General features: G+C 47.3%; 1 protein-coding gene across 2 annotated transcripts in view; it reads left to right on the top strand.

Moving 5' to 3' along the window:
* Positions 1 to 14,037, top strand: part of ST3GAL1 (ST3 beta-galactoside alpha-2,3-sialyltransferase 1) — a 138,949-nt gene that overhangs the window by 29,391 nt on the left and 95,521 nt on the right. Inside the window, exon 2 of one of the 2 annotated variants that reach the window (XM_054984475.1) lies at positions 12,863 to 12,969. The exons of the other annotated variant lie outside the window; for it this stretch is intronic. The gene's annotated coding sequence lies outside the window, so the exon portion shown is untranslated. The remainder of the gene's footprint in view (positions 1 to 12,862; positions 12,970 to 14,037) is intronic. 2 annotated transcript variants of the gene reach the window in all.

The following is a 14,037-nucleotide window of genomic DNA, read 5'->3' as shown; positions in this document are numbered from 1 at the left end:
ACAACCAAAGAAATATTAACCCTTCAAATGACCAACAAGATCAACAACTTTGTTCCCAGTGAAAACAAGACTGTGTATTCACACTGTCAAATTGCTTCCAACTTACGGGGACCTTATGAATTGACCACCTCCCAAACACCCTATCATTAACAGCCTTGCCAAAGGCCACGGCATCCTTTATTGAATCAATCCAGCCCATGTTGTGTCTTCCTCTTTTCCTACTGCCTTCAATTTTTCCTAGCACTATTGTCTTTCCCAGAAAGTCTTGTCAGGGAGAGAAAGTTTGGTGTAGTGTTTAAGAGCGGCAGGACTGCAATCTGGAGAGCCAGGTTTGATTCCCCATTCCTCCACTTGGGTCAGTCACAGCTCTCTTAGAGCTCTCGCAGCCCCACCCACCTCACAGGGTACTTGTCATGAGGATAATAATAACACATTTTGTAAGCCACCTTACTGAAGGGTGGTATATAAATCGAATGTTGTTATTATTGCTATTATTATTACTTAGAAACAATTCTCCAGGTGGGGCCTGAAGATCTCCCAGAATTACAGCTAATCTCCAGATTGCAAAGATCAGTTCCCCTGGAGAAGATGGCTGCTTTGGGGGTGGGCTCAATGGAATTATACCCTCCCTCCCCCAAATCCCACCCTCCCCAGCCCCCGCCCCCACATCTCCAGGAATTTTCCTACTCAGAGCAGGCAACCCTAGAACTAATTGTTAGCTTGTTAATCCTTGCGGGGAGGAAGAAGTAGTGCTCTGAAGGTTCAGAAAACTCACAGGCCATGCAATCCTGGTTTCAGTTAGGGTTGCCAGGTCCAGGTTAGGAAATTTCTGGAGATTTTGGGGTGGAGTCTGGAGGGGATAGAGCTTGGGGAGGCGAGGGGCCTCAGTGAGGTATAATGCCATAGATTCCACCCTCCAAAGCAGCCGTTTTCTCTAGGGCAAGTGACCTTTGTCACCTGGAAATCAGTTGTAATTCCGGGAGATCTCTGGCCCCCACTTGAAAGTGGGCTACCTTAGTTCCAACCCTGCCTTCACTTGGTAGCCACTGGCAGGCTTTATTGATGAGAGGAGTCAAGCCTGTGCCCCTTATCCACCAATTTGGTTTTGCTGCCTCCAGGGAGATCATAGCAACAGTCCTCCACAAAGTAGCTTTGCTACTGATCTCTTACATCCTCAGAGTTAATCTGGATCAGAAGGGGCAGAACCAGCGGCTCAGCGCTTCAGTCGCCTGGGAAGTCAGCTCTAGCTACGCACAGAGGTAGTTCATCACCGGGCAGCTTACAGGAACACACGCTGTGTGCTGCTCCCAGCACGCTCTCAAAGGCACAGCCTGCTGAAACTGGTCGCCTGGCTTAAGCAGAGCAGAAATTCTTGCTCCAACAAGACCGACAGTCTCTCCAATAGTTCATTGTTCCCCAATAGTTGTGAAAAGCAAACTCCAATGCTGGCACAGTGCCTAGGGACAGGTAACAGTCCCATTTGTTTATCTGCCAAACCAGATGCGCTCAGCAAAAGTGTGCTTCCAACCTTGTGCTTTGCCAAGATAATAAGGATTGCAGAAGAAGGGGATGGGAACATAGGCAGAGAGGAGTTAGCAGCTTGGGTTTTTTGGGGTCTTTGTAGCACCAATGCAAGGGCAGGAGGAAGAAGGGCTGCAGTCGGAGTTCAAAAAGCACCCCTGTGAGGCATGTTGGAGAGAACCCTGTTCTCTTGGATCCTAGTCAATACTGTCCTTTGCAGGTGTTTGTTGATTATGGTGGATCTGTCCCACTGTGGAAGTAGTCATTTGATAGGAGTCAATTCACATCTGTGTTGATCTGCAGTAGAACAGGAGGATTTGACTTCAGTGGCACCTTAGAGACCTTCTTCAGCTAGGAGGTTTATATCAGTATAATGAATCAGATTTCATGTATTTTGCACTAAGAAGGAATAGAGTTGTAAATATCAGGTTGGATCCGGCTCTTTTGGTTGATGGTAATGACAAATGTGGCTCTCCATGAGCTAAAATTGAGCACCACTGTACTAGACAGAATAAACCAACACACCGGGACACTTGTATGTCCTTCTTATATCACAGGAGAAGATGGAAGCCCAGCTTTCTAAGAAGCTAGGGCTGCCAACCTCCAGATGGTTGCTGATCTGGAATTTCAGCTGATCTTCAGGCCATAGAAATCAGTTTCCCTGGAGAAAATGGTTGCTTTGGAGGGTGGACTCTATGGCATTATACTCTGTTGAGGCCCCTCCCCCCTCTAAACCCCATCCTTTCCAGGCTCCACTCCCAAAATCTCCAGGAATTTCCCAACCTGGAGCTGGCAACCCTACAAGAAGCTGATCTCGGTATGTAATGCTCAAAAAACGTGTCCTCATGGTGAGATTGTCAAATGTGGGATGCACAGATTATTGGATGTGAGCAGACAAGCCTTGGAAAAGGTAGGCCAGGGTCCTCAGCTGCAAGCCAACTTTAGTGGCAGACCTTGCTGGAGGTGGAACCTAGTGAAGGTCCTCCGACTTTGGATACCACATCTTCACATGCCAGGTGGAAACTCTTCTCTTTGTCTTGCCTGCTGCCACGATGCAAGGTTTTTCCTCGTTCTCTCACACACAGTCACAGACACACATGCATACCCGACTGGTGTTTGTTTATTCAAAGCATTTCTATGCCACCTTTCTGCCCAAATAGGGTATACAGCCATATTTATAATACTTATACAATTCCCAGCAGCTCAGATGCCCACGGGGAAGTCCTGGAACCTTTCCCCCTCCTGACAACAGATCACCCTAAAAGAGAGAGAAAAAACACATCCTCTATTTGCAAAATCGAAAAGAGTCCAGTAGCACCTTTAAGACTAACCAACTTTACTGTAGCATAAGCTTTCGAGAATCACAGTTCTCTTCGTCAGATGCGTCTCTTCATCAGACGCATCTGACGAAGAGAACTGTGATTGATGGTTGTTGGGGGTTTTCCGGGCTGTATTGCCGTGGTCTTGGCATTGTAGTTCCTGACGTTTCGCCAGCAGCTGTGGCTGGCAGGATGACTCAGCTCTTACAGGATGACTCAGCTCAACCCCACCCCTCCTGAGTAGATACAAATGACCTACATCTTTTCCACACTGTGACACTGAGAGATCTCTGTCTTTTGGTGCTACACCTCTGAAGATGCCAGCCACAGCTGCTGGCGAAACGTCAGGAACTACAATGCCAAGACCACGGCAATACAGCCCGGAAAACCCCCAACAACCATCGTTCTCCGGCCGTGAAAGCCTTCGACAATACATAGAACTGTGATTCTCGAAAGCTTATGCTACAGTAAAGTTGGTTATCCTTAAAGCTGCTACTGGACTCTTCCATTTTGCTGCTACTACAGACTAACACGGCTAACTCTTCTGGATCTATGATCCTCTGTTTGGGGTTTGAAAAATTTACTGGCCTTTCCTTTTGGGAGTAGTCACAACTTATTTCTGGTCTCAAGAGTCTGTGAGATGCTGAGGGGGACCCGGTGGCTTCTCTTCCCACTTTGAGGGAGGGTGTGGGGAACCCAGCCGTGATACCCTTAGAACTGAGTGAACTTCCTGAAACTGGAGCGAGAAAATGAAGATTGTCTTTCACAAAGCTGTGCTGAAGGCATTCCTGCAGCACGTTGAAAAGTCACGTCTGCCAAGGATTAAGAGACCAAGTGTCTAGGCAGAGCTGTTGAATAATCATCTTAGCTTTCTCGGCGGGCAGGGAAGGAGGGCAGGATTGGATAACTCTCTTTGTTTGTGGCGAGGAAACGATAGTCCCTACACGTAGGAGACGGAGATCTCAAGATGATTCTCCCCCCGCCCTTCTGTTACTCCTGGGCAGAACAGACATGTGACTAAATCCTCACTGACTCTAAGTGGAGTGCATGATTGGTGGGCTGTCTGCTATAAACTGCAGCTCCACAGTTTTATGTCCAATTAGAAGACACTCCCGATACCCCCATAGGAAGGTAGAGCTGGTTGCAAAAGGGTGTCTGCGACCTCACCTGGCCACACCCATGAGATACTGTCTTCTTTATATAAAACTGTGTACAAACACCATTGGACATTGTGCAGTAGAAGAGAATTCATCTGACAAGGACTGTCATAGGTGCACCTGCACATCTTTGGATTTTGTGCTGCAACAGAGTACGGTGGCCAACCCTCAAATCACAACCCCTGGGAGAAATGGGAGGGAGGTGGAAGTTTCCACAAATGGCATCCTACGGCACTGCAACATCACTTCTGGATGCATTACCAGAAATGATGTCACCATGTCATGGGACGCTCTAGGTTTCCCCTGAAACTTTATGGTACAAAGTAACCATAGAGTTTCAAGGGAATTTTACAGCATCCTGGGGTGTGGTGATGTCACTTCTGGTTTCTTAGCTGGAAGTGACGTGACATTGCAGAATGCCACCCCCCGCCCCAGTTCCGCCCCTGACATCCTATTGATTGGTAGCAGGGAGCCAAGCTGAGACAGTGAGGTTGCCCACAAAAGCAGACAACCTGCTTTTACAGCAGACAACCTATGTTACAGCCCAAACTACATGTCGCCTTTTACACGAGTTTACCACGGGGACTTGTAGCCATATTGCAGTGGCAAATTCCCAGTGGCAATTCGATTTATAACCTCTGCAGGGGGCTGATTTGGATCAGGACTCTAGCACAGAGGGAGGAGTGACTCCTGCCTCCCCCCATGCCATTTTCCCGAGCTGAAACAGCACTACGAGGGCAGTATTTGTCCCATTGAGGGTCTGCAAATACACTCATTCAGTAGTCTCTCAAGCCAAACCTACCACCCAGCATTGTGATGATAAAATGGAGGCCAGGGAAATGCCGTACTCAAGATAAAAATTTGATAGGAAGAACTGTGATTGGAAGTTTTCAGCAAGTTCGTAAGAGCATGCAGCATTTTAGTGTCACTTTGTTATAACCCTTGGGCCACGTCCTGCCATTTATTGTGGGTACAGAGGTTCTGATGTGCACATGGAGCTCCCTTACCACAAAGTCTGCCTTTCCTCTTCAATTCACCGGACGTTCAGTTACATGCATTTAGTGTGTTCTTACCCTTCCCCGTTGAAACAAACAGGTGATTGCAGGAGACTCATGGGTCCTTCATCTCCCTTGCCACGCCTTTTGCAACGGGGTGTCCAGTGGACAATCTGTGGTGGTGAAGAGTGCCCTTAAGTTATAGCTGACTTATGGCAACCCTTGGTGGGGTTTTCATGGCAAGAGACTAACAGAGGTGGTTTGTCATTGACTGCCTCAGCTTAGAAGCCCTGGTCTTTGTTGGAGGTCTCCCATCCAATTACTAACCAAGGCTGACCCTGTTTAGCTTCTGAGATCTAACAAGATCAGGCTCACCTGGGCTATCCATATCAGGGCAGACAAACTGTTCAATATATTTAAAACTAGAGATGGACACGAAACTGAACCACATGGTTCGTGGTTCGTCAAATTTCATGAACCATGAACTTTCACAAACCTGCCCCTGGTTCGCGAACTGGTTCGTGTGGTTCATGAAAATGTCACATCCAGGTCAGAAAATCACCACTTCTGGGCCAGCAGAAGTTCACTTCCAGGTCAGCAGACAGTCTGCAGGAAGTCCACCCCTGTTGCCTAGGAAACTGATTGATTGGCACCAGGCTGTCTGCAGCGATGAACCAAAAAACGAACCAAATGAACCAGCCTAAGGTTCGTGGCTGTTCGTCAAAAATGGGATCTGACAAACCACTGGTTCGTGAACCACGAACTGGCCTGGTTCGTGCTTAATTTTGGTTCGTGCCCATCTCTATTTAAAACCAGAATTATAATAGTATATCTGAAACCACTAACCAGGGGGGAAAGGAGGGAAAAAAGCTTCTGTTCTAGAAAAGACCATGTTTCCATTTCATACACTGCCAACTTGATGTATGCTGGGTATCTGGAGAATGACATCAATCAGGATGTCTATGTACCTGCGGAGAATGCAATTGCTTTTTTAAAAAACAAAATCCCTAGTGTGATATAGAAATAGCAGGTATATGACAACAAGCTACCCAAGCTGTTGTTAGAATTTCTCTGCTTTGCAATGAGTAGGTAGTAAGGAAATCTCTCAAGAAACACGTCTTTTTAGAGGTTTTGAGTTCTGTGGCTAAGAGCAAAAATAACATTGTCTGCATGATATCTTGGCGATTTTCTCCTTCTTGTTCTTCTTAAAGCTGCAGGGTCTAGAAAATTAACCTACAGGTCAATAGCAGGTATATGACAACAAGCTGCCCAAGCTGTCGTTAGAATTTCCCAGCTTTGCAAGGAGTAGGTAGTAAGGCAATATCTTAAGAAACATGTCTTGTTAGAGGTTCTGAGTTCTGTGGCTAAGAGCAAAAATAACATTGTCCGCAGGATATCTTGGTGATTTTCTCCTTCCTGTTTTTCTTAAAGCTGCAGGGTCTAGAAAATTGACCTGTCTGAAAATAAGGGAACACGTAATACAAGAGAATATCAAATGTTGATATTCCGGAGAATATCAGTTGTGTTTCTGAGAACCACTTTAGGGTTAAATTCCCCTCTCCCACAGTAACTGGCTGAATTAAGTGAGTATTTGGTTTGACTATTTTGCTTGATGGGGCCAGTGGATGCATTCGTGACCTATGTAACATATGAGAAATGAAATCCAGCCCTCAAGTCAGAGTTGATAACCCCTGGCGAGGCTTTCATGTCAAGAGACTAACAGAGGTGGTTTGCCATTACCTGCTTCTGTAACCTTGGTCTTCTTTGGAGGTCTCCCATCCAAGAACTAACCAAGGCTGTCCCTGCTTAGCTTCTGAGCTCTGACAAGATCAGGCTCTCCTGGGCTATCCAGGTCAGGGCGTGTAACATATACATAACTTGTTTTCTGTGAAACAAATCTTGACTGTGGCATTTTGCTTAGCATTTTGGGCTAGGACTGAAAAAAACCCTAGAATTCTGTTCTCTGCTTTGCTATGGGATTTACCTATTCCAAGGGCTACCAACTACCTGGAGAAAAAAAAAATTGTCCTGCCCTCTTAGTAAAGGCTCAATGGGATGTTATTTCCCAGGAAATGTTATTGACCTCCATGCCCTGAAAAGCATCACCTATCCATTTCCACACACTAGGCTTTTATTAAAGGGACAGGATACTTCTCCGGGCCTGTGGGCAACTCTAGGTAGCTGTTCTTCTTTCCCAATGTAAACGAATTGGTGATATCCTCATCCTTTGGCTTCCCTCATTAGTGGAATATTCAAGAGAACTCCTGTGAGGTGGTGGAATTTGTTCTTTTGTCCAGGACTGTGTTCGCTCTGTGATCTTGGTGTTTGAGCATCATCCAGTTTATTGCTGTACCAAGGGGGCTTTCTTTACCAGACCGTCACCCAAACCTCATTAGATCTACCAAGTAGTCTCTGCCATTGCTATGCCTCCCCCGGTCTGTTTCATCTCACCCCTGTCACTAGTCATTTCTCCCCTCAGGGTGGACTCTACACCCCACCCTTTGGAACCAGCTGTGGTACAATTTGAAGTCATCTGGAAAATTATATGCAGTTTGTAATGGAAAACATAACCCCAGATGTATTTCCTTTGGATTAATCCCATTACCTTTAAGGGCACTGCTGCTAAAATTCCAAGTCAGCTCCTCGCTGTCAGCAACACTGAGCGGCTTAATTGCTTTCAAGCTGCATGCGGCGAGTTCTAGTGCTGCCATTCTGCCCGGCCTGCTGCACTCACTAAGCCTCGGAGCAATCTGTCGTTGAGTTTTTCATCTGTTGTCGTGTAAGCATGTCTAATGTTTCCATATTGAAAATGCAGCACAGTTATTTTGATAGCTATATATTCCTGGAATGTTGCTGCTTTCTTGGCCCGCTTTCCCTCTTTCTAGGTTTCACTTGAGGCAGGTGCCTTTTTGGTTTGCTGTTTTATTTACGTCAGTAGTGTTCTTCCTCCCTTGAAGATGTGTGGATTTGTAAGATCTGCATCTAGGACTCCTGGGTGAGGACTTGAAATGGCTTCCACAGGAAACTCCAAATAACTTTTAAAACTACTCAAACTGCTCTGCCAGAGCAGCTTTCCAAAGGGAGATGGTTCAGTCCACAGCGAAACTTGGTTCCTCTCTTCCTCCTCTATTGTATTGAAACACCTACTGTCAATGGGACTTCCACTAAGATGGAAATTCTCTCTCTTTATTAGACGGCTGTCGCATCCATTTATGAACAGTCCGACTCAGTCTGCTATACAGCTGTCAAAATCAATTTACTGATCTCCCTTTGTAGCTGCCATCGGCACCCATCACCAATTTTTCTTCTCTCTCCTGGTCCACCCCCGCACTGTTCCTGCCTGATTGCCATTTGCAGGGAGTTGAGGAGTGACATACACAAAAGCTGCAGCGGCAACTCAGTCTTCTAGAGATATCTGAAGCTAAAGCATTTGGTTTCCTTGTGCTCTTTCATGTGGCTTCTTCTACACGTTGTATGGTAAGTTTCATTAACAGCAGCAAAGAGCCAGTTTTGTGTAGTGGCAGGACTCTAATCTGGAGAGCTGGGTTTGATTCCTTACTCCTCTGCTTGAAGCCTGCTGGGTGACCTTGGGTTAGTCTCAGCTTCTTGAAGCTCTCTCAGCCCCACCCACCTCACAAGATGATTGTCATAAGTAGAGATGGGCATGAACTGCAAGATGAACTAAAATTTGTCACGAACTGGGCCAGTTCGTGCTTCGTGAACCAGCGGTTCATGGAAGCCTGTTTTCTACAAACTTCCACAAAATGGTCTACCAGTTTGTTTGGTTTGTGTAAAAACCAAATACCCCTTTCCTTGCCACTGTGAAGCAGCATGGAAAGGGGCATTTAACCCCCCCCCCCTCCATCAGCTGCTTGTTGGGGAGATCCCTAACAAGCAGCTGACCCAAGCCTGCAGGGGTGAAATGCCCCTTTCTGTGCCGCTGCGAGGCAGCACAGAAAGGGGCATTTAAACCCTGGATCAGCTGCTTGTCGGGGATCTTCCCAACGAGCTGATCCAAGCCTGCGGAGGTGAAATGCCTCTTTCTGTGCCACTGCGAGGCAGCACAAAAAAGGGGCATTTAAACCCTGGATCAGCTGCTTGTTGGGGATCTCCCTGCCAAGCAGCTGATCCAAGCCGGCGGCTATGAAATGCCCCTTTCCCTGCGGCTTTGCAGCAGCACAGAAAGGGGTATTTGAATCCCACAAACCACAAACCGGTTCGCAAACTGGGGCAAGTTTGTGAAAGTTTGTGGTTCATCGTTTGTGAAATGGGATGAACCACAAACCACACAGTTCATTTTTTTCTCGGTTCGTGCCCACCTCTAGTCATCAGGATAATAATAACAATCGTTGTAAGCTGCCCTGAGTGGGGGTTAAGTTGTCCTGAAGGGCAGTATATAAATCAAATGTTGTTGTTTGTTGTTGTTGTTAATGCCAAATGGGAGCCTCCGTTCTGGTAAATGGTGGTGGGCAACTGAATCTTTAAGTAGTATCTTTCCTAACTAGCCAGGAGAAAATGAGTCTGCCAGTGTAGTGCTTAGAATACTGAACTACAACTGGGGAGACGGGCATTATCTCACCCTCCCAGATATGAAGTTGGGAAAATCAGCAGGAGGGCAGAGGTTGGGGACAAAGAGTATACATGCGACCAGCGATCATTTCCTAGAAAAAGAACTGCAGAAACTCATTAGCATAACTCATTAGCATATGTCACACCCCCTGACATCACCAGAAATGTGTCAGAAGGCACCATCCACCCCTCAGGCCCCTTTCCCCAAAAATCTCCAGGTGTTTCCTTAAAGCAGAATGAACTCAAAGCAGCTTACCCTCCTCTGGAGAGCCAGCCCTGCTTGAACGCACGCCCGCACTCACTCTCTCTCATACGTCACAAATGAAAATAAAGCAGCAGAATGAATTCAAAGCAGCTTACCCTCCTTTGGAGAGCCCGCGCTGCTTACAGGCCTCAAGGATGGCCTCGCCCATGCTCCCACCCACCCCAGTTCCTACCAGGGAAACCAGGAGGTGTGGTGGTACTGCTGCCTGCTCCTAAAGACAAGGACAGCCAGGAGGAAAAGGAATTACGTGGGCGGGGCCAAAACCCACGTGACCTCTTTTCAGATCTACCGGAACGCCATTCCGGTGCATTCCACCTCCAAATGAGCCCTACATGCAACACTGGCAACATTGCTGATGTTATTTCTGTGTAAGCAATTCTTAGAGCTACCTTTCTAGCAATTCTTAGAGCTACCTTTTGTCACTGCTGAGTTATAATAACAACAACATCAATGTGCTTATATACTACACTTCTGGACAGATGAGTGCCACAGTCAGAGTGGTAAACAAAGTCAATGTTGTTGTTATCCCTGCAATACAGCTGGGCAACTGAGGCTGAGAGGAATGGCTGACCCAAGGCCACCTGCTGAGCTCATGGCAGGAGTGGGATTCGAACCAGCAGAGCGTTGAGTCACATACTAACCACAACTACTATGCTACTGCAGCTCATAATAATAATTGCACTTATATACCACTCTTCTGGACAGAGCGGTGAACAAGGTCAGTGTTATTATCTCCACAATGTAGCTGGGGCTGAGAGGAATGGCTGACCCAAGGCCACCTGCTGAGCTCATGGCAGTAGTGGAAGAATCAGCATGGCGGGTGGCTGAGGAGGCGCACATGTGTCCTCCTAGCCCTCCTCCTCCGTTGCTCCACGCACGGACACCTGCCATGCATGGGCCACAGCTGCTGCTCCCGGCCGGGGGCACGTGTTGGCAGGGGCAGCAGCCCAGGAGAGCTGGGAAGCTGCAGTAGCTGTGGGCCATGTGTGGCAGGCGGCTGGGGCGGGGTAGTGCGTGGGCAGCTTCCCATCCCTCTCAGTCAGCCACCCGCGTTCTTCTGCTGCCAGCTTCATGGCACGCGCCGCGGCCCCTGGCCCCGGCGCCCCCTCTGGCACCTCAGCACTAGAGGCGGTCGCTGGGCTTGCCTCAGTGGAGGCGCCGGCCGTACATACAGTCTGTCCTCCAAAGCAGCCATTTTCTCCAGAACTGATCTCTGTGCTCTGGAGATGAACTGAAATTTTGGGAGAACGCCTGGCCCCACCTGGAGGATGGGAACCATAGGACTATGGCATGATGCAACTGGAAAATGTCTCCGTTTAAGAGGACCTACATGATAAAAAATAATACCTGGTTGATTGGCTGCCGTGAGATTAGGCTGGGGGTAATATACCTTTTCCCCCAATGTAGAGGCCCCTCTTTGGACAGGCCCTAAAATATAGTTTACTATGTTTATCCCTAAATCTGGCCTTGTTCCTTGGCTGGTAAGCACATAGCATAAAAATGATACTAATCTTCCCCTGCTCTTGAATTTACTTGAAACTGTACCCAGGCTCAATGATCCATTCTCCCTTTTGCCGTTGCCCTGAAAGCTCGAACTTACAGGGGTATGCAAGGAACTGTTGGTGGAAGGGCTGGAAGAAATATTTAGCATTCCAGTTGCCTGAATCGGATTTGTGTTGCACTGGCATCAAATATGGGCCAGAGTTGGGGAAAAGTCAAAATTCTTAGCGGTGTGAAATATTTAGATAGCTGGACTACCTTGTTTACAGGGCAAGTCTTCCTTCTCCTCCTCCTAGGCCTGTCAAAAAGCTTAACAGGTAGAATTAATTACTAGATAGATCTTCTACATTCTTTGTACCGAGCCTTGGGTCAAACTCAGCATGGCATTTATGGCATATTTATTGTACACCTTTCAAAGGAACAGTCTGTTCTCTCCTCTGATATTGATGTGTTAGTTTCATGGGGTGGATTCTCTGCTTGTTCGTTAGTTATCGTTGCAGTCAGCGTGAGTTCTCTGGTAACCAGTTGCTCCCATCGAGTATCTCCTTTCTAATAAATGGATGTAGTTTTGAACACACCTGTCTCTGTTGTGTGAACCTAGATCCGGGGTGGCCAAATTTGCTTAATGTAAGAGCCACATAGAATAAAACGTCAGATGTTTGAGAGCCGCAAGACATGATGCATTGAAGTGACTTCCGAGGAAGAGGCGAGTTTGGGGGAGTGTCTTGAAAGTGGCATCACAGGAAGGGGTGGGGTTTTGGTGCAGTATGCTGGAAGTGACATCATCGGAAGGGGTGACGCTTGAGAAGAGCCATCACCTGACCTTTGACAAAAGTGATATCACATCCTTGACAGGCTTAACCTCCAAAGGGGTGTCCCAGGTATTTTCTGAGTCAGACCTGGCAACCCCAACATTTTTATTGAAAATATGAAAGACATGGAAGAGGGAAGGGGAGGGGGGGAAGACATGGAAAAGAGGGAAGGAAATAAACTAAACTAAAATAAGCTGTACAGCCTCAGCGATACTTAGAGAGCTCTGGGAGCCGCACAATATGTCTAGAAGAGCTGCATGTGGCTCCCGAGCTGCAGTTTGGCCACCCTTGACCTAGATGATCCGGGAGGTCCCTTCCAACCCTATGATTCTATGAATCAGGTAGAAGGTTATGTGAAAGACCTCTGTCTGGGACCCCGGAGAGCTGTTGTCAGTCAAAGTACAGACCTTGATAGTCCAATGGCCTGACTTTGGTATAAAGTATCTTCATGGGTTCACAAGGCAGGGTTGAAATTAGTCCATGAGAGGTTATTTGTCTGTGCTTGTTCGAGGGGAAGCTCTCCTGATCTTTTTGCAAATAAGCTCCGGCTGCACCCTTCATACCTGATGCTTCAGCAGAGCTTATCTGGTGTCAGCTGCGCAAATTAAAGATTAATTTTGCATAGAGGGGGGAAGTAAAGAAAAGTCAGATATCCTGTCTTTTGTGCAAGGTTACACTAAGAACCCAGGCAGCTGCTGCACTGACACTCCACTTTTCTTTCCAGTAGTAAAAATCTGAGGCTCTGAGTGAGCTCATGTGAACCCGCCGTATGCTAAATGTGTCTACGAACATCGGTATTGTGTGACTGGCACCAGCTCTCCAGGGTCTCAGGTGAGATCTTTCGTATCACATCCTGCCCGGTTCTTTTAACTGGAGAAACCGGAGGTTGAACCTGGGACCACCTGTGTGCAAAGCAGAGGCTCTTCCGTTGAGCCACAGCCCCTCCGTAGCTGGCTAATTGTACAGAGGAAGTCTGTGTTTGAATCCTTCCACTGACACCATGTAGGAGGTGGAGGTCAGGTGTTAGGAGGAAAGGCAGGATGAGCGGGAAACAAAGGCATTGATTCTGTGTCATGCAGAACTGGGCTGTGCTCTGCCCCTTCTCATGTTTCAAGAGATGCGACTTGAGCTTCTTTTGCTAGAGGCTTCTCCGGGGTTGTCCTCAAAGCTACAGTCCTAAGCTATTACAAAAGCAGTTTCTTTTATCTATTAGAAAGGCTGCCCAAGCACACATGCACAGAGTCTCACATCCAACTTTGGGCATCTCAAGTGGCAAGGGCTGAGAGACCTTTCTCCAGCTGAGATCTTGTCAGAGTAAGACAGTTAGGTCTCAATGGGTCAATGGTAGGGTTGCCAGCCTCCAGGTGGTGGCTGGAGATCTCCTGGAATTACAACTGATCTCTAGGTGGCAGAGATCAGTTCCCCTGGAGAAAATGGATGCTTTGGAGGGTGGACTGTATGGCATTATACCATTCTGAGGCCCTTCCCCTCCCCAAACCCAACCTTTTCCAGCCCCCCCCCCAAAAATCTCCAGGAATTTTCCAACGTGGGCCTGGCAACCCTAGTCAATGGTCTAAGGGCCAAGCTACAAGTGACGAATGACACTTGAACAGCAAGTGGATTGAGTGGAGCGCAAGTGAACAGGGAGAAATACACTTGCCGTTCAAGTGTCATTCGTCACTTGTAGCTTGGCCCTAACTCTGTAATTTAGGAACAATGGGTGAATTTGAAAGGCTGCTTTCAAACATGTTGGCTAATTTCTTGCTTTTTATTTTATGTTTTTTATAGTCTGCCTTTCTCACTGAGACTCAAGGGGGATTATGTAGTGTAAGTCAATATGAGCTACAGCTGGGATATTCAGGAGCTGTGGCTGGGACATTCAATAAACAATCAATAGGG

The sequence above is a fragment of the Eublepharis macularius genome, chromosome 7 (genome assembly GCF_028583425.1).
Source record: "Eublepharis macularius isolate TG4126 chromosome 7, MPM_Emac_v1.0, whole genome shotgun sequence".
Taxonomy (NCBI): domain Eukaryota; kingdom Metazoa; phylum Chordata; class Lepidosauria; order Squamata; family Eublepharidae; genus Eublepharis; species Eublepharis macularius.
Note: the sequence above shows the minus strand (reverse complement) of the source record. Positions and strands in the feature narration are given on the sequence as shown.